Raw genomic sequence first — 24,056 nt, forward strand, 5'->3', positions numbered from 1 at the left:
AATTGCTTCTGTATTAAATAAAATTAGGAACAAGGTTCACAAATTCTAACGTGACAATTAAAATTAGTGTTAGGACAGTTGAACTCCATTGCTTTGCTTTAAATATTTTCAAGGTTCTCCAGTACCATTTCCCACTAGCCATAGCACATGTACCATCTCGTGACAACCTATCCTATTTCCCCTGGCAGTGCATTAGAAGCTATGATCACCTAGACACTTTTATCATTGCTTTTCCCTGCTCAAGCCAAGTCTCACCTATGCCCTTAAACTCTTTTTATTCTTGTCTACTTCCACAATAACCATATCTTTACAGCTCTCAGTTTTCCCTTTGAATTAACTCAGTGATACTATCTGATTCAGAAAGATATGGTCTCTAGTTTAAGATTTCACAAAACTAACAGAAACTTGGTAATATTCATCTTATGGCAGAGATGTGGGCCTTGATGTTTGATTTACGGCTTCCTAGAGGTTGTTTGCAAGAGCAAAGTTTTGCCTGAGCTTTAAACACATAACACGTATGGCAGTTTTTCCACGGACTGTTATACACATCCTCTAAAATGTAAAATAAGGTAAATGCTGTTGACAGTACTCAAAAGAAGGTGATGCCCCACTCTTTCCAAATGAAGTTTCTGGGCCTTCAAGAGAGTTAGTTACCTTGCTAAGAGGATCTGAAATTAAGTAACATTTGAAAGTGACCTCTATCTACCATGATGGAGAAGAGCATTTTAAACCAAGGAATCTAGGTTCCCCACAGGTGAGCTAATCCCATAGAGGCTTCTCACACATGTAATACTTCACAGAGAATATTGATTCATTGAAGCTATCAAAGGCATACAGATAGACAGGAATAAGGTGCCCACACCATCAAAGATATGCCAGAATTAAAGGACACCATACCCTGTAGGCATACCATGATTTGCTTTACAAGTTAGAAAGAAGCATGTCTTCAGAACCGTAATTTTGAACTTCAAAGCCCAAACCCTTGGCTAAGCACATTCACTGCAAAACATCCCACTACAGCACACAAAAAATTAGGGAGACGAGGAGTAACTGTGCTGCACACATCACAGACCAACAGTGATGCTAAGCATAAAACTGGAATGAACTCAGTATGATTACAAGCAAAAGTGTGTTTCCTAAGGATTAGAATCAGGTGACTGAGCAGGTGCCCTTCAGAAGCACAGTCTCATACTTCACAAGACTGATGATCATTTAGAGATATGCTAGAACACTTTGAGACAGCAGCTGTTGATACTTTAAAAAAAAACACACCACAAGAACAACAAAACAACACATTAAATACAACAAGTCATCACCAGTTGTTGTTAGGAAAGGTAATTACTAACAAGATGCTAGTCTTCTTTACATAAAAACTTGACACACAAACTGGTTACCGGCCAACATGCCTCTTTCAGATGAGAAACTACAAACCTGAAGGAACAGAAGTTTTGTGATACTACTTCCTTGAACTTCTTTTAAGAATCTTTCACAAGGGAGGCCATAGCTGTACAGTAAGAATTGCTATTGCCGTAACTTCAAAGTACTGGCAACCTAATACACCACACACTGACGTTAAAGAACTTTTACCATAATTATTAATTGCATTTATACAGCATGTTACCAAAATCAGGAATATGTGTCATTAGACTGTTTCAGTGAATATAAATAAAGTTACAATTTACTTACCTTACAGTCAATAGCAAGATACTACTTCAATAGCTCTTCAGCTCTTCACTGAGCTGTATGTAGCTTATTCAGGTGACAGGCCTGTAATTTTATCTTTCAGAGAGTAAAATCCTCAAGTACACTTCAATCACTAGTAATCAAAAGGATTCATCTGCTTTTCACCAGCCTTACTCACTTCAGTGAGACCAACAAGATTCAAACTCTCTTAGAGACCTCTTTCCTAAAGCTCACTAGGGAAAACACAGGGAGGGAGGTGAGTTTACAATGTTGATGTTCTGAGCTTACTAACAAGAACATTTGCTTACCAAGATCAAACACACTCTACACACTGTGTTAAACTACCAGACTCACCATACCTGGGACTCTGCAATGAACACGAGAGAGCAGGAAAAAGAGGGGAAAAAACTAACAATTACAAAACAAAACAAAACAAACCACAACAACACAGGTGGGATGGGTAAAAAAAAAAAAAAAAGACATTACCAGTCCGAGAGGTAAGCTCTGACCTCATAAATCTAAGCAACTTAGAGAAAATGGTTAAAGAACCTCAGTGAAGGAAAAAAAAAAAAAAAGCGTTACCTTCACTTCATCTTACCATGCCAAACAATTTCAGTTACCAACTCAAGGCCAAAGCCCACCACCCTATTAACTCCTCAGGAAAAAACTGCTGGGATAACCTAGTTCTCACCTCATTATTTCCTCCTCCCTGCCTCTGCAAGGGGACACATATGAATCACTGAGTGGTTCTATGAAGGCTTATACCTTCTCAGGCTATTTCATCACTTTTCCAGTGAAATTCAGCAACAGTCTTTCCTGACTAGACTGAGGTATTCAGCATCCAAACATCACTGCTAGGGTTACAAGATCTAACAAAAAAAAAGAAAAAAAAAATTTACAAGACCAAACTAAGCTCAAACTGGAAATTTGAGAGTGAAATCCACCAAGCCAAAAAGCAATACATTAGTATTTCCGTAACATAAATAAGATATCCTCATGCTTTACAAAATTCTGTAACACATACCTCCAGCTCCCATACAATTCTAAAGACTTGATTTCAGCAAAACTATCCTGCTAATGGGCTCGTGGTTTTGATCCCACTCTTCTCTGACAGTGGGCCTGATCCACAGCTGGTATGAATCAATCTCATCACTAAATTTATATTTGCCAGCTGAGGTAGGGGCCTCTTTTTACACTGCTGCTTGGAGTGTACTCCATTTACTCTATCATTTGTCATCTCATATGCCTCAGAAATAGCCCCAAAATGGTTACCTTTCTGACAGATAGCTACCCTCTTAATTTTAAATGGCACTTTATTTTGTAACCTTGCCTGTTGAACTCTTGGCAATGAAAACAATTTAAATATCTATGTGTTAAATAGTTCCGGAAATCAGATGCAAATTTTGAGTATTGCAAGTGTGGGTTTATTACTTCAGTCTAAGGGTATTCTTCTAGCGATTTCTCTCAATAGATGGACTCAGAATACTCATAGTGGTGACCCATAGTGACTCAGCCAGTTTAATAGCAGTCTTTCACTCCCTTATGTTAACAGGTGTGCATAAGATCACTACTCATTCAAACCCCAGAGCTGTTGCAGACAGCTGACTACCCCAAAGTGTGAGAATTCCCAAACCATTCCTTGCCCCATCACCTCACTTTGGGATTTGATGCTCATATGTATCCTGTTGCATAAAACACCCATCTGAAAAGTACAAGTGCTGTTCTATGGCCAGTACCTACCAGCATTCATCTCACTGAATGTAATGGTTGCATTTCCCATGACATGAGAATAAACTGAGATGTTTTTTGCAGTAGGATTCTGGAATTGTTTTTGTTTCAGATGTTTAAACTGAGCTGTCTAAATAAATATTCCGTATAAAATTAAATTTACACTGTAACTTTATACTACACATGAATAACTACATTAAAAGAATTAATGCATGAATGGAGCTTTCCTACATTATTTTGATCAACCCTCTGAAATTCAAACTCATATCCCATGCATGCACAGTTTGCAAATTAAGCAAAATTTCTTGTCACTTGTGAAGCATGAAGAGTTGATTTCAAATCACCAGAATAACAATTGTAGTTGACAGTTGTGTACCTTGAATGGCTCAGATCCATGTCAAAATGTTTTCTCAACTAAAATTTCAGAATTAAGAACTTTCTTTTACTTTAGCATTTTACTATAAAATCAAACCAGTAAGTTGGAGAAGAAAAAAAAAAAAAAAACTTTCTCACAGCAATGAAAGTATCTTATTTAAACAAATAAATGTGCAATTCCACAGTATATTATTCCAAGAATCTTAAAGTTCTTAACAAATAGCCTTTAAATACTTCACAATAATACTCCTTTCAGTCTCATCTTTGTACTTTCCAACTCTTAAAGGAATAACTTGTTTGTTGTCAGAAGTGCATGAATACTATTGAAAAGAACAAAAGTAGAAGACTAGAGGCAAAACTGAACAATGGTTTCCTTTTATTGCCTTTTTTTCCCATAGCTAGTATCTTTTTGGAACTTTCATCACTGAGATCCTGATAGTTTTCCATACTGCCATCCCACATTAAAGTGATTTTTTTTAATTAAGCAAAAATGTCCCTATTAGTTATGAGTAAAAGAACTATTTTTTCTGTGTTAGTAAGCACACAGGTATGTTTTCTTTGAGTAACTGGAGCAAGTATGGTCTGGAATATAAAATAAACCACAGCCACATCTCTCAGCAGGTAGTTGTGCTCACCTGGCTCTGGAAGGTACTAGTTCTGTTACTGTATGACTATATCGAAATTATGCATTGAATACACAAAATATGTTTCTTGCCCTGAACTTGGAAATTATATCCTAAGAATATGCCGTGTGAGTATTCAGAGATAAGCAGACTGCACAGTGAAACATCAGGTTAGGTATTTGCTTTTTTTTTCTTTTTAGCAGGTAAAAATAATTGGTTTACCACAGACCTACTGTGGATGCTGGAGCATAGTATATGAAGAGGCTAAAGAACTGCAAAAGGGTTTAATAATCAGAAAAATGGTATAAAATGAGCCACGCAAAGATTGAGACTGCCACAAGAGATCGAAGAAGGAGAACATTTAAAAAGAATAATAATCTAATGAGTATTTATTCTATGAATGCGTAAGGACTCCTCCAGCATCTCTTCCTTAAGGTCCCTCATGTAAGCACCAGCCTGAATCTGAAAATGCTGCATTAAAGTACTGTAGTAACAACACAATGGCGAGCAAAGAGCATGAACACACCTTTATGAATATGAACAAAGCATAAAAAATATTGTCTGATCAAAGGCAGTTCGCTAATGCAAATGCAAACAAAACACTGGATTTTTTAGTCTGAATTCTGGAATTTCCTTAGAGTGCTCATCAATGATTACATTGGTAGCATTTTGAGTCTAAGCATGAAAACACATTCAGTGTAGTTGGTAGCTTGAGTGTATTATTTATTAATTTCTAATTCTTTTCCAAATGCTAGTCTTCTGAAATAGGTATAACTCAGCTGCAAGGCAGTGATATTTTATTCCAAATCATCCAAGAGCTCTACAATTTACAAATAATCAGCAACACACTATCAGGCTGAGTATTGCTGGCATTTATGTTCTCTGTATACCTGGGGGAGACTTTGGCCTTTGGGCTCCATTTCCTTTATTTATAGAAAATGAAAATTCTCAGGTGAGTACTGCTAACAGTCCAACTTCAAGAAGACAGCAGAAATTAAGTCTCAAATAAGTTACACCTGGGGTGAGATTGGCTAAACTGGGGAGGTTAAGGAGGAGTTTTTGCTAAATAGAACCAATGGTATTGCGGCAATGTATTGCTTACAGCAGCTGTAGCGCTTCTCTGCTGAATCAGATATTTCTATCTTGCCTGCTTTAGCCTTCCACTGAGGCCAACTAATCCTCTGAGTGACATAAAACATGTCACAGAAGAACCTGGAATCTGGGCTTCATTGGTAACAGTGACATTGACCTTGCTGACTCTGAACAAAACCATTTCTATTGCGCTGATATAATGGTGAAAACTGAACTGTTATGCCTGTTTCTTGCTTGCAGGAGGAATCAGCTGATATTCAAATAGTTCTCCCTCATAGTTAAAAATAATAAAAAAAATAATCAAGTATACTGTGGATGCAGCCGAGAAAAGCATGGACAGTAGTACAGGCTAATGTCACATCTCAAAAGCACATGCAGCTGCATTATTACTTTATTTATTTACTTTGGTATTTACTTCTTGTTAAACTGAAGAGGTTTAATCCTAATATTTGACATGGCATGTTTTGAAATATCTGTATTTAGATCTTCTGTAGTTAACTAGTGAGAAGTTTCTTCCTGCTTCTTTTTATTCCAAAGCCTCGTTTCGTCATATTAAAGGAACCTACTTGACAGCTCATGACTTCTTTTATCTAGAGAAAATAACAGTTATCCAAGTGCCAACTAAACACTTATGGTATATGTGAGGGACACATACGCTGCTATGCATGCTTCACAAGTCCTTTAAGTTTGTTATCAACCTCTGGCACAGCAGAATACATACCTCTTCGTAATTACCCAGCCATTGAGCAGGTTGTACTTGGCAGATTACTCAACATCAGATTGTACTTTCTTTAATACTTCCTTCTCATGTAAGTAATGGAGAGTGCTATGTGTAGTTTCAAGTCTGACTCACTTTGGTAACACCTTATTCTTGCTTTTTAAGTAATATTTCATTTAAATGATATATTACACAGTACAAAATTATATATATATAATTTGATATAGTACACAAATGATATGATAAAATGACATATTACACAGTACAAAAAGGACATTGAACTGTTGGAGAGTGTCCAGAGGAGGGCGACAAAGATGGTGAAGGGCCTAGAGGGGAAGACGTAAGAGGAGCGGCTGAGGTCACTGGGCCTGTTCAGCCTGGAGAAGAAGAGGCTGAGGGGGGACCTCATCGCAGTCTACAACTTCCTCGCGAGGGGGAGTGGAGAGGCAGGTGACCTATTCTCCGTTATCACCAGTGATAGGACCTGTGGGAATGGTGTTAAGCTGAGGCAGGGGAAGTTTAGGCTGGACATCAGGAAGAGGTTCTTCACTGAGAGGGTGGTTGCACACTGGAACAGGCTCCCCAGTGAAGTAGTCACTGCACGAAGCCTGTCTGAATTTAAGAAGCAATTGGACTGTGCACTTAGTCACATGGTCTAAACTTTTGGGCAGACCTGTGCGGTGCCAGGAGTTGGACTTGATGATCCTTATGGGTCCCTTCCAACTTGGGATATTCTATGATTCTATAAATGCAAAACAGCTTTTTTAAAAAGCACGGGGACTCATATTATCTAAGGTGGTCTTAGTACACTATCATGTAATTGAAATCTTCATGTCACCCTTCACACATCAATGAGATTGATCTGATTGTAACCATTTATTTCACTGAGAAACATGCTTTACTGAATGATTTGTCTGTTGCTGAGACTCCCTTTCCTGGCTGCTTTAGAGTTGTATATCCCTAGACATATTCTTGGCTTCTAAGACATTTTCTGTTTTATCAAGGACCCCAAGTCCACAGCTGAGACTTGTTGTCCAAAAATTATGTTGCACTTTGAGTGGTCCAAAGGCAAGCTTTAGCCTGATGAGGTTAATTTCCCCAGACTGGCCTTACTGGCTCCTTCAAATGAATCTACACTGAGAAGCATTGGGATAGCTAGGCTAAACTCAGCCTTCATAGAAATACCACCCTTATTTCCTTAATTAACTTATACATCTGGTCTCTTGGTCTCCAAACAAAATGTTCAAACGTTTGTTTCTGCTAGAGGCCAGAGAAAACACGTTCTCCCTCTTTTCAGCCGTATCATGAAAAAGCTGCTGTAGATTTTGCGGGGCTGCTTAAGTTCTGAAATTGTAACTTCAATTTTTATTCTGTTGTTTGTCTTGTCCTGCAGGAGAGAGTACTGCTATATGTGTGCCCTAGATTATGCAGAAGTTTTATCAGAATCTGCTCCAAAACAGTTCTATGAACGCAGAAATGCTTCTATCAACACAGACATGCTTAAACTAATCCAGAATTACATTTGTTTTCTACCTCTGCTGCAACGTTCCCAAAATGTCCACATATACCCAGATATTTCTGGATTTACCCTATTTCACTTGCTGCTTGTAACATATGGTAACACTGTCAGTAACTATCATAATATATAATATACATAGAGAGCCAAAAACATGTACAAGAGAACACTTATATATAGACTTTTCATTAAACACTGATATGTCTCCTTTTTTTTTTTTTTTTTTCCCAACACCATGCCCATTCTCTCATGAGCTTAGAAGTACCAGTACCAGACAAGAATCTGTAAAACTACTGATTTTCTGTGTGGCTTTTGCAAATTCTCATACATACTTTGTCTATCATCTTTTGTCTATCATGATCTTACCCATGAAGTGAGGATAGCAAACACCCTACTAATAGGACCTGGTAGTGACCTGAAGAAAAAGGACCAATTAATGTCTTCAGATGCTACAGTTGCTGCAAGGTTGTTAGATTATATTTCTTTGCCTAAGGCTGCTTTGGAAATAAAATGTTGGTAAAATATCATCCCAAAAGTTTGAACCCAGGACGAACTAACTCTTCAGACTGCATTTTGATGCAGCACTGTTAAGTAACCATGGATGATTCCTGTAGTAAATTAAGGAGTGACAGTGCACCAGAAAGGGAGAATTGTTTCACTCTAATCATACGCATTTTCACAGAGATGCAGAAGGAAAAGAATTCCTCAAAGCGTGTCAGAAACAAATCAATAGTGTTTGTTGTTCTCTAGCTACAACATGAATCCCCAAAACGTAAGATACGTTATAGACTGAAACAACAGTATGAATAGCTAGTACTTATAAAATATGATAATAGAAGCAACATATATCAAAAGTGAGAGATATAACCTTAACAGAATCATAGTCTATGATACTAATATTTAAGATAAAAAATCAGGTGTGAACCTTATAATCTGGGTGGGATACAATGCCTGTCAGAGGCTTGCTTTGGCACCTGCCTCATCATTTTCATATTTCTCTAACGGTTCATACCAAAAGGGTTTCTGAAATATAGCAGACGCTCCTGGGAGACAATCTGACAAAACGGGCTGAAGTCTGCATCCACCAGCACAATAGTATCATTACTTCTTAGTCTACAATTTCCACATTAGCTGGTAGGTGCTTATGTACACAAACTATCAGATGTCCAATTAAAGCTTAAAGGTGCTGCATATAAAATGCAAACTAAAATGTTTACAGTCAGTAAAAAGAAGACATTAATGTCACAGTGTTATACGAAACTAAGCAGGCTTTGCTAAAAAAAATACAAACACTACTATTCAGGGCCATGTGATTTTTAAATCAAATATCAGACATAAAGCCATTAGTAGCTGACATGTAAAACTATAATATCCCCAATGGTCTTTAAGAAAAAAAAAAAAGAAAAAAGAAAAGCTAAGCCAGTGAGACTTTGTTTTTAAGGAAAGCTGAAGTTAGATTCTTTTTATGTTGCTGAACATGAACACAAACACACGAAGTATCTTTATTGGTACCTGAACATTAATAAATCACATCAACAGATGTTGTAGCAAGTAGAAATTGATTGTGAGAAAAATATTATCTTTGGATATTGTTGTAAAGGGACAACTGGTATTAAGAAAGAAAGTGACCATCTGTAAAATGATACTGAAAGCACTAAAAGAACAACAACAAAATGGAACAGATATTTATTACCTTTTTTTCTTTTTTTTTAATGAAGACATACACACAGGCTGTACATTGGACACAGTAAGTTTTAAAGACATTAGTTGAAGCAGTATCTTAAACATCAAGAATAAAACAATTTTCTTGTTACTATGTCCTGTAAGCTACTCTGTTTTATTCCTGATGTTACACGTTGGCTTCTCTTTACACAAAACAGTAGTCTTTCTCCATTAACAATACACAGGCCTCATCTGTTTCTCATTAAATACCTTATTTTTTTCTGTAGCTCATTGTGTTTCTGTCACAGAAACGTCTAAACCTCTCTAAGAAAAATGGGCTCCAAAAGTAAGGATTACTGTAAATTCTCTAACCCTGGTTCGGCACATCTAATGAGCAGAGTCAGTAACTGGGAGATACTTCTCCTTCACTGACACATTTTGCCTGGAGTGCCCGTGTCTCCTCATCCTGCTCTCCCAAGAGATATTCAAGGTTGCCCCAAAACATGATGAGCTTTCTCGATGCACTGCTTGATAGCCAAGAACTGTTTTGGGAGACCAAGGACAAAGAGACCAAAGAGAATGAGACCTCCTGATGGTATCTCCTCTCAGCAAAGCCCGTGGAAGAGAGAATGCGAATAAAAATGTAGGGAACTAAAGAAAACCCATTTTCAGGACTGTAATATATCAGTGGGAACATTCCACAGAGGTAATTTCCCAGCCTGACCATTCAGCCCACTGGGTAGGCTGAACCATATAAAAACCTTGCTGAAAGGCAGCGTAATTGAGAGTTGAGATTTGATTGATTCTGAACATATGTAAAAGAACAGTAAATAAGCATGTTTTTCTGTAGTGACTACATATTTCAGCTCAAGTCATCAGAGGCATATGTTTTTCCACACACAATTACTATACAGGATAGGCAAGTTTAATTTTTTTTTTTTGTAGATTTTTGTACAATTTACAAAGTTCTCACATCAATTCCTCTAATATAGTCTTTTAGCATGTTATGAATGGCTTACTCCACTACAGGATATAGTTCATAGTTGAAAAAATGTCTTCATTCTACCTTGCCAGAATTCCTATCTAGCCCTGCAGCATGGATATTCTCAAAGACACTTAGACCTTACACATAGCATGAAAACAGGAAGTTCAGCCAGAGAGAGACACCCTATAAGCATCATTTCTTCAAGAAAACTTGATGTCAAGGACAGAGTTTTGTGCTACAGAGACAGAAGGGGCGAGGATGAAATTAAAAATAGGCACATACCTTCAAAGATACTAAAAACATTCCACGTGAGACACACATCTATAGACTTCACTATTTCTGCTCTTTGGGAATTTCCTACATTTTTGTTTTACATCGCATTCAACCTTGAGTAAAATGACACTGATATTCCAAGCACTTTGTGGGGCACAAATCATGTTTCATGATATTTTGCCTTAGTCATTTTGTATCACAGCAAAAACGTCTTGTATAACTACCAAGTAAAATCAGTCATGGCAAATAAATCATTCTTGCATTCTTTCATTGGATAGAAAGTAATCCTGATTTTGACAAATGTATTCTTCATAAGTTTAGGCAATACTCTTCTGAAAAAAAAAAGATGCCTATGTATTTTTAAACTTAAATCTATGACAATCTATGCTCATTGTATTTGTAGAAAGTTTCCTTAGGTAGTATGAGACTAGCATGCTGTTGGTTTTGATGCCTGATTAGACTACAAACATTTAAAGATAATGAGAATATTTGAAGTACTTGTCATTATTACTTGCAAGAAAGCAATTATGAGTAATTACACAAAAAAAGCAGGTATTCCCTAATTATTTGTGAAAACAAACAAACAGTTTAAATGAATGTTTGCAAAAAGGAAGTAAAACACAAAATGGATGGGGCCACCCAAAAAAAACACACAGCCATTTAGAAAGTAAACTCATGCTCACAAACTCTTCCTGAGCATTTGTAACAACCACCGTCTTGACATTGTTCCCTTGTATTTTCAGAAAGGCAAAAGAAGGAAATGTAGTACTACTGACAACTTTTGCTTCATGAACAGTCTCCTCTGATTGGTGTTTTTACAGACCGATACAAAAAATCCAAAGAAAGCTGAAGAGACATAAAATATGTATTACCCTGGAGGTGCTCTATATGGAGGACATTTCATGTTTTGTTTTGTTTTAATTTTGTTTCACCATTTACCTCCCAGCTGACACTGAATTGCAATTCTAAATATGCATGCACATATCTTGAGTGGTAACCTCATTCATTAATCCCTCACACAGAAATTAGTATTTCTGTGAGCATTCATTGCCATAAGGATTTTTTCATCTGTGACAAGGGGATTAGATCTATCATATCAGTAGTCCAGTACTGTACCATTATAAAGCAATAATTTCATTGGAGGCCAGACCTGAAGCAGGACAGTGATGAATCACGCAACAATTCATTTTGATGAATGTAAAAATAACAAACCAAAAATGGTACATCAGAAAAATATTTATGACCTCTGTTATAATAGATAAAAATAAAATGAACTGACAACTAGATTTATACTTGTTTTCTGGAAAACTATGTTATATAGAAAAAAATCCATAAAGCCTTCTTTATAGGCAAAGGATTTTGACTTACAAAGGTCATGGGGGTGCTACTGGATTCTTTGGTTTGTCTCTCTTTTGAAACTTTGAGACAATTATGCATAACCATCACAGATACACCTACAGTATTTGTGTAAACAAAACAGCTCACTGTCAAACCACACATACGCAACCCATGATACAGAAATTGGGACTTTCGTAAACAACTAAAATTAAGAGGAAAGCTTCTTATTTTGGCTAAAACATCTCTCAGCCAATACAAGTAGTCCTGAAATGCTGCCGTGTTCTAATTTGAAATTATGCAGTGATAGCCAGATTTTCTGATCCTTCAACTTGCAGCCCAAAATATTCATACTGCTGAAATTCTAAAAGTACTTCAGAAGGCCACATGAAGCAACTGTGATGGTGGAAATACCAGCCCAGTCCCTAGTTCTCCATGAGGTATACAATAAAATCCCATGGATAACCTAGAATATTGATCACAGCTGGCTCATTTCTGTCGCTCCCCCAGCCTCACTGCCGCATGGGCTAGCAGCCCTTACATGAGGCAGTGGAAGAGCTGCAGTAGACATGCAGCTGAAGAATCACAACTGGACCACCAGAGAAGTATGGGATACAGAAGAAGATACAAGCATAAGGAGGAAGAGAAAGGCACACCTGAGATGAAGGGATAAAGATACCCCCAAGTACGTGCCTAGGCACGCCTGTGTGTGTTTGTCCAAACAACATTAATACTTCTGTATTTCCAATCCCTATTCCCTGGAAGTGGGGGGGGGGGGGGGGGGGGGGGGGGGGAAGAATTGAGACTCCTTGTGTCCTTTCCCTTGGCGGCTGAGGAAAAGGAAGTTGACAAGTTGACAGTGTGATTTCAGATTCACAAGAAGAGGAGAAAGAACATCAAAAGAAAAGATTCTCTTAAGGGAAGAAAAAAAAAAAAAAGAAAGGAAATCCATAAGGTATTTTGATTCAGAGATGGTTTTCTCCTATTAGGCAGTAATGCATCTGTGTCTCATGTAGCTGGCCATGTCATTCAGTATGATTAGCAGTGAGACACAGGACAGTGTCTCATCTAAAGCTCCAGGCCCTGGAGATAAGCAATGACTTTTTGAATCTTCCTTCTGTTGGTAAACAGCATGAAATGGAGGAGCTGAACATGCAAGTGCAAGGCTGTAAGATCACTAAGATGAATGAGAAGTTTCTGTACTTTTCTAAACCTTGTGATTTTAAACCTTGGAGGTAATAAAACTGCTTTTGGCAGGAAAGCAGACTTGGAGCACCATAAAGGACTTATCTAGGTACTGGGTGGTCTTAACGTTCCTGTTCGGGTACTCCTGCCTAACGAGTCCATATATCACCAAGCAAATAGGCAGAGGGAGATGAATAATTAGGGAGCCTGACTACTGAAGATAAGAAAAAGAAGAGAAAGCAGTCACAGAGGACTTCAGTGGAGTTCATGTACAGAACGATGTTAACTCTTCCATTGTCCTCAGACAACAGCTAAAAGACATATCTACAAATAATAATACAAAAAATGCTCTTGCAGGTGTTAGGAAATACATACAATGCTTTAAGACTTAATTACAGAGTGATTAAAGAGAAATTATCATCAAATATATTTAAAAATATACAGATCCCTGCTTTAGCAGATGGTACAGGAAGACCTTTGAAAAGAAATGTGCTTTCATCTCTTAATATAACTACGTTACAAAACGAACATTTTTTTTCTTCTGAAGAATTAAAAGAAAAGGTTTCTAAAAATCTAGTATTAAATAATTTTACTCAAAATAGAACAATTAGGTGCACAAAAGCTGTGCTTTTCTTTGTTTTATATAAGGACTAAGAAATCATTTAAGGGCTCTATTGAAATAGTAGAGTGTCTTACAGAAATGTAATCCTACAGCAGCTTACATATGCTGTATCATATGGTACCTCGTACATCAAAATTCAGTTCAATTTCATTCAAATTTATAAAAACTCAAAAGTTCTGGGGCAGAAAATGTTCCAAATTTTAATTACTCTGAAAATCTTATACTTTTGTGAATCAATGTCAACTCACTTGAATTTTTATTGTAAAATCTTACTGAGGCAATTTTAAAATACAACAGCTCATTTCATCCTCATAAATTGGACAAATTAAAGTTCCAAGTAAATTTATTTCTGACATAAGAGGTCATTTCCCAGATCCTACAGATAGTGTGATGAAAGTGGAACACTACAGTTAGTTCTATAGAGTAAGTAGCTTACATGAGAAATTACAAATTAGTTAATAACAGTGGCAGTTTGATTTTTGTCCTTCTACATTCTCTCATTTCCTTATTTTCTTTTCCTTTCTCTTTATCTTTCTTTTTTTCTTCCAACTCCTTCTTCTTTTTCTCCCCTTTTTTCTCTCTCTTCTTTTCTTAATCTCTCTTTCCATTGTTCTTTTAAATGTCTTATCAGACACATCTACTCAAGGAGAAAAAGTCTCTGGCATTTAAAGGCAACCATCTTTTCTATTCATCATTCTTTTTAGATACTTAGTTACTAGACTTTAAAGGTTTTGTGATAAAATGCTGGCTTCTAAGACATTTTTTGGTGTGAAACATGATTTCTTGTAAGAAATACAACTGCCTGAAAGCAGAAAAAAAAAAGAAAGTACCTTGAATCTGGCCTCAAGGTTAGGAAAGGCTATAACAAACCTTTCTTTTTACATTTTGACACCTAGATCACTAAATGATTTGGGACTCATTTTAAAGCTTCCAGTGAAGCATATAGTGCAAGATGATAATGTTAATAGACAACCCTGCACATTAAAATTATTTGATACATGACAGGGTAAATAATGTATCTAAAGATCAAACTTTTAACATCAAAGACTACCCTGTAAGAGTTCAAGGAGAATGTGCTTTTTCCTTTTTTTATTTTTTATTTTTTCCTGTAAGATAAGAAACGTGATGGTTTCTTTAAAAGAACAATTGTTTTTAGTAATCTAAAGCAGGTGTACTCAATCAGCACTTTTTTACACTAAACCAGAGGAGTTCACCTGGGCAGATAAACTAACCTCCTGTGGGTGGCCTGCTCCCAACAGCAGTCATTTATCCATCATTTATGGATATTTTTTCCATTACATATATATTGTGTATATACATATGTGTGTGTTTATATGTATCTACACATTCACTTTTTTAAAAAATAAGAATTCTTATGAACATCAGAAACAAATTTTCCTAAAATGCAAAATGAATTGAACATGAATTTAGCAGTGAAAGAATAGTTTTAATGCCTTGTAAAATCCTAAAGCTTCACAAAGTTTTTCCAACAAAAAATATTTCTAAGAAAAATATGAAAAACACATTTTTGCTCCAGCAATTCACTGTGACAACTTTAATTTCTGACCTTTACACATGATGTCCAAAACCTGCACAGAAAATTACAATTTTATTCTCCATAAAATGAGCAAATATACTTTTTTCAGGGTAAGCAAAGCATTTTGATTAAAATTTCCTAACAAAGAAAATTGCATAGAGTACAGCAACAGATTTAAAAAGTTATAAATGCCTGAAAAAATGCTTGTACGGTTTTCAATGGAGGCATTAGATGCAGTATAGGAATTAATAACAACGGAACAATGGTATTACTCTGTAATTCAGTTCTTCTGAGAGACTGTCATGTCATAATACATTGCCACTTCAGTACCAAAATAGCAATTTCCCACGATCATATACAATGTAAAATATAGGCATTCAAACAATAATCATTGACTTTCTTACAAACAAAATGAATTGAAAAAGTAATAATGTGCCAGAAGACAACAACCACAGCATAAGGTTCTAGTAATGTTATTTTTATATATTTAAACATGTTTTAAATATTTATTATTACCTCTGTGATCTGTGCCTCTGCCCCATGTGCTTTTATAAGATAAAGTACAGGCACATGTGGGATTTAATCCACTAGTGTGCTTCCATACTACTTTTTTTTTTTCCAGTTGTTCCAGTTGGTGTATTTGTCAGATGCATTTACTCATTTGAGAATGGTGGATCAGAAACATGGTCACAAAATTCCCAGCTCCAAGAACATTATAATAGTTAAGTGAAGAACAAAGCTTCTTCCAAGGAGGTGTAAGGTCAGGTAAAGCTTAATGTGAGTTTTATTGTGGTCCTTGCTGGACCACCTTGGTCCCGTCCCTGAGAAGCATGGACAGAACTTGAATCACTATGACTTTTCCAGACAACTCACTATTCCTCTTAATATATATTGATCTCTTCTTTGGAGAAGCATTACAGAGAATCAAAACAAACAAACAAACCCCCCCAAAGTAATCTATCTTTTAAAAGATTACTTGAAATAAAAGTATTTTGATATCTCTCTATGTTGTAAACAGAAGACTTTTAAAGCACTGAAAAAACTGCTACACCTGAATGCTCTAGTGAAAATTGCTGTTTAAGAGCTTTAGAAACCAGACATGTTCCCTTGTATTTAAAGTCATGTTTTTTGGCTTGGGCTACGCAATTTAAGTGTAACCCAGTTAAACGAACTACCCTACTTAATCACACAACCTTTTTATATTATTATTTTTATTAATACTTTTATTAGTATTTTTACAGTGATGTGCAAAAATAAACCAGTAAGAAAGCATTGTTAAGAACCACATCAATTTGGAAAGGCACACATACAATATTAATAGCCACAGACAAAGAATCAATAAGCTATGATTATGTAACATTTTGGTTTTCTCCTTTCCCAGAAAGAGGGAGATATCTTCTCACAACATCCAGCTCCATGTGATATCTGCATTCTGCTACTTCAGAAATGCTGGCATCACAGACAGCAAAAGCCAAATGGTATACAATTCAAATAGCGGTCTTGTAAAATTTCTCTTGCCCAACAGTTGTTCTTAGTTAGGATATTGCTAATATTAAAATAAAAGGAATATTTGGGTCTTATCCAAGGATCTCTTAATTTCAAGGAGATGTAATTCAGATCTGTAACTCTTAACACATACGACAACTGAGATCCCTAAGCAATTGTGTTGTATTATCATCAGTATGATAATAAAAACTAATTTACATCCTTGTTTTTCCTTTAACCACATACCAGTAATTTGCTAATGTATTGGACTTAGAGCCCCTGTCCTCAAGAGTAGAAAGAAAACAATTTGCATCTATAAGGTCTAATTGTTAACCACCAATGACATTAAATGACCTACTATAGTTGCAAAACCAATGCCAAAAGATGTGGCGCTCTTAAGCTCTTGAATCTTTGTATAATTTACTCATCATGGCTAAATGCCATCCCAAACTGATTAACTTTTATTCAGCAATGCTTTTGTGAGACATTAATATTTATATCCCCATCTATTTCCGTTCTTTGGTCTAAATTCAGTCTAAACACTCAGCATCACAAACTTTTAAACATGAAAAACAGTAAGTCAAAACTGAAAATATAGTATTTTTACTCTAAGACCTGGCTTTTTTCATAAAAGGTAGTACTTGAAAATAAACACAGATGAATTTTTAGAGGACCTTTTCAATGACCAAGAAACATGCTTTGGAAAAGTTTCAATCAACATATTTCTGAGATTTGTGCCTCAGTTTCCATATCCATTAAATTAAAGGGCTCTTCTAAGCATAATTACTTAATGTGCTTGAATATTTATAACACACCGGATGTTATTTATACGCAGCACTTAATGCACATATTAAGAACCTGCTAGTCTGGGTAGTATATTTTTTTGGATGTAAATTACTCATGAATGGAGTTCAGTTCTCAGCTCCACTCCATCCAGCATCTCTTTCCATAAGGCTAATGATTTGGGGGCCCAAGTGGAAGCAGTAAATTTACTGACATGTATGTCCATGCTTTAGGAAACACAATTATCACTCAAGCTACAGATCAGCTTTCAGGTAACAGGACTGTCAAGATAACATCCAGCCCAAGGATACCAACAGCCACCCCTCCAAGCTCTGGTTATTTCAGAGATTTTCATCACATACATTTTCCAGTCAGTCTCATCACATTCAGCTGAATTAAACTGAAAGCCTTCATTCCATTTTCAATATTTCTTCCCCTTTTAGTAATCTAGGTATTTCTAAAAAAAAAAAAAAAAAAAAAAAAAAGGCAAAAATTCACACGAATAATGATCACAGTATGTTGCCAATAACAGGAATGCTTGTTTATATAGCTGGACAAGAATAAAGAATAATGTCAGCAAGAACTGAGTTGCCCTTTAAATGCAAATAATCATCTGGATATTTCAGTGAAACAAACTGTAAACTGTGTATGCTGTATCAGGTCCTGCAGATCTCACTCCCAAATATTATCATGACTCATCTACTTTCCTTTTCCAACAGTAATGTTCTTTTTTCTTTTCAAGAGCAACATTAATAAACTTTGCACAAGCTGCAATGCTGGGTTAAATCCCCTCTTCTAAATCTGTAGATTCGAAACTGCAGTTTTCCCATTTATACCAATAAAGTTACCTAGCATAATCACTGTGGTTACCAGCATCCTTCACATAACCAGTACAGCTGTAAAATTTGCTACCTTTATCAATGCCAATATTCGAACTAGCATGCAAAATGGTAAGACTATGAATAGAAAAAGCACAGCTGATTGTAGCCTGGAAGTCTTGCAACTCTCTGGAAATACAGGAGTTAATCAGCACAGGCTGTTTGGGAAGCTTGCAGGGAAGCACAGGACTATACTGCAGATGTGGGGAGCGTACAGAAGATGTGGCCCGTGCTTTCTGTATGCATATTTAACTATCTTTAATTATATACCCTGAAGGTTATTATTAAAGAACAGTCTCCTGGAGAGGAAGACTTGCACTGCTAAATGAGGCCTAACACATTTCTTCGAACACAGAGCAGAGAAGAAGAGAAGGAAAAGCCCAGGTTACTTACGGTTCTTTTCACCTCTCCACCTCGACCCCGCTCTTATTCTGGGCGAGATGTCCACAGCAGCGGTTACTTCTACTAGCCAAAGCAGCAGCAGCACTGACAGCACGGCCATGCCAGGTAAACAAAAAATGAATAACCTCTACCTGGCAGCACTGATAAAGATGAATTAGAAGACTTTCCTTAGGAATGAATGATGGGAGCTAACAGCACTTACTCAGCAGAGGCAGGGGGAGATGTAAAATATTATTTCTACTAGAAATGCTTACTAAAAATTGTATTTCCATTGCTTCGCTTCTTCCTTTTATCCAAGGCATGTAAAAACAGAACAGTTGTAAAGGCTTCCTCTAAGCAGGAGAATCTGGCATTCAGACGCTGGAAGAGATGAAGGGACAGCTTTCTGCGGTCTATCAGAAGCCACCAGTCCCTAACCTGCCTCTGCCACCTCTCAGTTCTTCCCAGTGTTTATCAACATTCCCCACTGCACCGTAACACGGGACACAGCCAGGCTGAAATCGGAGGGTTTTTTTTTTGTTTGTTTTCTTTTCTTTTTTTCCTCCTTTACTTGCATACTTCACTGAAATTTCACCAAGCTGGTGACATGGAGCGTTTAATGTTGACGCCCCAAGCTCACTGCATTTGTCAACGGGAGCAAAAGGACAGTTTGAGGAGCTGCCTCTCCTGCTCACAGACAAGGGTGGCAGGGGAGGGGGAGGAGAAAGGAGGAGAAAGGATTAAAAAAGAAACTTTTTTTTTTTTTTCAACGTTCAGTAACTCTGTCTCTTATTTAGCACAAATGTCTTCTATTTCTAGGGAAGATGACCCAAACCATGCTCCCTCTGATCCTGGTTTCTGCCAGAATGAAGGAGGCAGTTCGCTGACAGAGAATACGTGCAGTGAGGAGAGAGCTAAGGATTGATGCTGTCCTCGTCTGTATGTACTCCACACCATGCAGCCCACCTGCACTGTGCAGCCCAGCAGCCCCTGGGCAGCCATGCCATGTGCAGGTGAGCCCCGGTGCTGGCCAAATTCACCTGTTGGCTGGGGAAAGCTACTGAACACAGCGTCTGCCCGTGCCAGGCAGCGAGATCACAAACTCCTCTGGTGATCTACCAGTCAACGACGCCACAGTTGCTGTCCACTGACCACCACAGTTATGAAATCATTCCGGGTGACCTGTGGAGGTCTAGTACAGTGTGGTCCTGTTAGACAGAAATCACCACAAAAAGACCAGGGTGCTGTTCGCTCATGGTGGCAGAGGGATTCAGATAGATATGTCTACATTTATATGCAGTAAAAGAAACCGCAAAACAGATAGTTTAGCGTCAGAAGCATCAGCCTTAGGAATAATTACAATGGTAAAACATTTTCTTAATAGAACAGCAATGAATTAGTATTCTACAAGCTGATCTTCTGCATCACACATTACTTATTAGCTGCCGGGTAGATGCTATGCCTGTAACAGAGCTGCAGAATTAAGGTGGTCTTCAAGTAAAGTACAGGAATACATTTCTAGATACAATTTCAATTTAGAGTGAAAGGAGAGACAAAGTAAGCTATTTTAGTCATAATAATGTCTCTCTATTCATTGACAGTGTTCATGGCCACTGCTTTTTACGAAATTTCAACTCAAAATGATCAGTGCTACTGAGATATTCCACAGTGACCAGTTAAAGTGTGACCAGCTGAAGCCATTCATCTCTAGATGTTCTCATGTCAGTGATGATAACTTTCCGAAAGAGGCCAGGTGCATTTTTTCACCTAGAGCTGGCAGATAGCAAAGGTATCATAACAGAATGTCTTCCATTACTATTAAAAAAACTTATCTGCAAGTCCTTTAAAAAGGAGGAGACAAATGTGGCACATGGAATTGGAAAAGGAATGCTCTGTTTCTTCATTCTGACCAGTTGGAGAAATCAGGAGAGGAGATATGCTCTTACTGCAATTTGGGCTAACTACATTCAGTACAGTGAAGCATGTACAGCACAGGGCATAAAGAACCAGGCTATCTGACAAACCTCAATCAAGTTACACATTACAAGTAGTTGTTGGTTTTGCTCTGACCCCAGCAGTCTCCATGTGGCTGTCCCCAAATGCAGATGACCAGAAGGTGGTGGTGCTCTCTGCATACAGACCCAGCACTGCGTCTGGTCAGTGAAGGTCACCCAGTCCTTGTACTAGATGAATCCCCTGATGAAGAGGCTTGGTTTCTTTGCCATCATTTAACTCTACAGGAGTCACATTTATGGGCTGAAGAACAATGAAGGATCACGTCTCAAACTCATAGCAAAAATAACTCCTACAGTAACATAGAGTGTTAAAAGAAATTGCTGGGAATTTCAGATTTCCTTTTTTAGCACATTATAACTTATATCCTCTCTTAACTCATGCCAGAGAAGCATGTGAATATTCAATTTTTGAAGATGACTCACACTGCTGCTTATATAAGATAGCTGACTGTACCAAATTTTTTATTGCGTCAAAACATGGCACAGGAAAAAAGTTTAGTGAATACAAGCTGTTCCTTTAGGAGTACATTAGCAGTAATGCAGAAGGGCACAGTTTACTGTGAATGCATGAAAAACTGTCCTTTCAAATGCCAGCTGCAGTTCTGAGCATCAAAAGCAAAAGACTTTGTGCTTTTGCAATTTGCAGTGCACTGCTGGAAGGACAGAAAGTAGAGATTTTCAAGAAAAAAAAAAAAAAAGGCAAAGTGTGGAATTCCAGGATGAGCCGAAACAAATCCAAGCCAAAAGCTTGAGCTGCCTCAAAGAAGAACTCCCTAAGTTGCAGCTAGGGTTGTTTGGGGTTGTTTTCCTTTATTTGGTCCCAGATCCAATGCTCATTGAGCCTTGCACTATGAAAAAGCAAAATGGTATATCCAGTTGGTGTTTCAGCAGATGTCTGCTGATCTCTCAAGCCACTTTTTGTTGTTGTTGTTGTGTCTAGTACTCAATCCTGCACAGAGTTAATTGAAAGTTTCAGAAGTGTTGGCCAGATAGCTTACTCTTACAAAAATAATGGAAGGGTGCTTTTCAGGATACAAAACACGTATGGACATTTCTGCACAGGTTGCATCCATTTATCCTATCACAGGAGAAGGAGAAGTTGCCTGCAGAAAAGCTACCCCATATCTTGACGTATGTCAAGGGATGCCCAAAGCAGCACCTCGTAAGTGACCATTTTCCTTTTCAGTCACACCAAAAATGCAGTCTGACAGAGAAAACATATCACCAACAAAACTTTTGTATCACCTTGTATAACAGAGTGCCTCATGCATGATGTTGCTGTTTAGCAAAATAGTGGGCAATAACTGCCATAGGAGCAATTCCAATCCACTTCCTTCCCTGGAATAACATCAAGTAAAACTGAACTAATTAAGCATTCAGAGGTGTGAAGCCCAGTAAAAGGTGTCCTGCTCCTATGTGATTCAGTGTTTTATAGCTCATTTAACTAGTTTCAGTTTCTGTAGTGTAATTTCTGCCCATGTGAGTTCTTTAGCAATTTGAAAGCTTTCTCAAAAGCAATTTAATTAATTCTGGAATCAGCCATGTGGACAACACTTTCAGAGATTCAGTGGACCACCTGAAGGTATTACACCAAGACTGGATGTTTATCTCATTCATGCATTGCAGCTCAGTCAGAAGTTAAGGACTAAAAAATAAAATTAGGAAATGAATTTATGGTCTATGTTACACTAGTTCTGTCTAGCTTTAATATATGTCATTCTCTAAAATCTTTAGACGTTCTATTTCTTTTATCCTCGGCTTTCATTATGCTCTAGCCTTTTGATTTTTGTTTTACTGTGTGATAGATAAAAGTCACTATCAAATTATTGCACAGTTCTGTCCTTGGATCAGATATCTCTCATGGTTTTTTATCCACAAAGAGCAGAACTTTTTCTAAAACCGTCTCTTCCTTCATTAGAGAATTCACTTTTACCTTCTTCTAAAGGGAAGCAGAGCTCTCTGCAGCATCTTGGCCTAGCCTTCCAGGAAGTGTTCAAAACAACTTTTTTCTCTTCTGTACAGGGATACTTCATTGTGCTCATGAGACATGATGAAAGCCACAGATTCTCACACTGGAAGTCCAGGAGACAGTGAAGTCAGTCCCCACGTGCACAGAAGTCCTTCAACTCTCCTCAAAGCCAAAGCCACTTCCTCACACAGGGAGTTCTCTGTCACCTCTTATGAAGAACCCAAAACTGACAGTTTTTGGAAACTGATGGTCTGGGAAACCTTTTTTTTCCAGAAGGTCACATGCTGTATTGGTACAGAGATGACAGACTAACAAGGGAGAGCCTGGCCTCTGTATCACAGGCTCACGAGTCCTGCTCTCCTGCAAGTCAGGCTAGGACTATGTCAACAGACAAGGAAAGCCATCTATTGCTCTCTCCTGTCTTACCACAAAGGGTAATGAGCTGTTCCCTTTAGGGTCCTTTTAAGGTGTCCTTACCAGGTTTGCAAAAGAAAGCAGGTCTCTGTTTCTGCAGTGGAAGAGTACTTAAACTACTGCCACATACAGTTCTTACATTGCCTTTGATGCATTTCTGAAAGTCTCCCATTTTAAAAGAAACACAAAATCTGGTGACTATTAGAGAGTCTCTGTGAGGCAGTTGCAGAGACTTAAGGCATGACGGGATAACAGTTACTGAACACAGCAAAGCTAAAATCACTCGGGTTTTATTTTGCAGCCCCCATGACTCTAATAACTCCGGGGAGATCAACTCAGACACAGCAGTGTTTGCCATGAAAACAGCACAATTCTGCAAAGTGAATGGTGCCTTCCCATAACTCAGCAGTGTGTGGGGGGACCAGATCCACACACCACTCCACCCCTGCAAGTCTGGGGAAGTGGCAGAGCTGCCAGGTCAGCTCAGTAGGGTTATTCCATTGCTTGTGATGAAGAACTATTAAAAACAACAACCAAACAAAAGACTTTGAGGATGGAGATGCATGGAGAGTGCAAAACACACCTTACATTTTTTTTTTCTTTTTATTGTCAATTTAATCACTTAATCTTAATGGTCAAGGCAAAATAACTACCTTAACAGAACATTAAAATCAAGATCCAAATCCATAAAATTAAATAAATATGCAAAATTTACCATCTTACTAACATACCCTTTACCTTTTCTGTTTACTTATTGAACTCCAACAGTGCTCTCAGCACTTTATAAACATATATAT

At 37.5% G+C, this 24,056-nt stretch overlaps 1 protein-coding gene and 1 long non-coding RNA gene across 3 annotated transcripts in view; one reads left to right on the forward strand and one right to left on the reverse strand.

Moving 5' to 3' along the window:
• ROBO1 (roundabout guidance receptor 1) overlaps positions 1-24,056 on the reverse strand; it is a 702,920-nt gene that overhangs the window by 520,353 nt on the left and 158,511 nt on the right. The window lies entirely within an intron of this gene.
• On the forward strand, positions 12,799-22,998 carry LOC308193693. The gene is made up of 2 exons (XR_013949855.1): positions 12,799-18,987; positions 19,681-22,998. It is a non-coding gene; the product is annotated as an uncharacterized lncRNA (long non-coding RNA).

This window comes from Anser brachyrhynchus (genome assembly GCF_964034855.1).
Source record: "Anser brachyrhynchus genome assembly, chromosome: 1".
NCBI classification, from domain to species: domain Eukaryota; kingdom Metazoa; phylum Chordata; class Aves; order Anseriformes; family Anatidae; genus Anser; species Anser brachyrhynchus.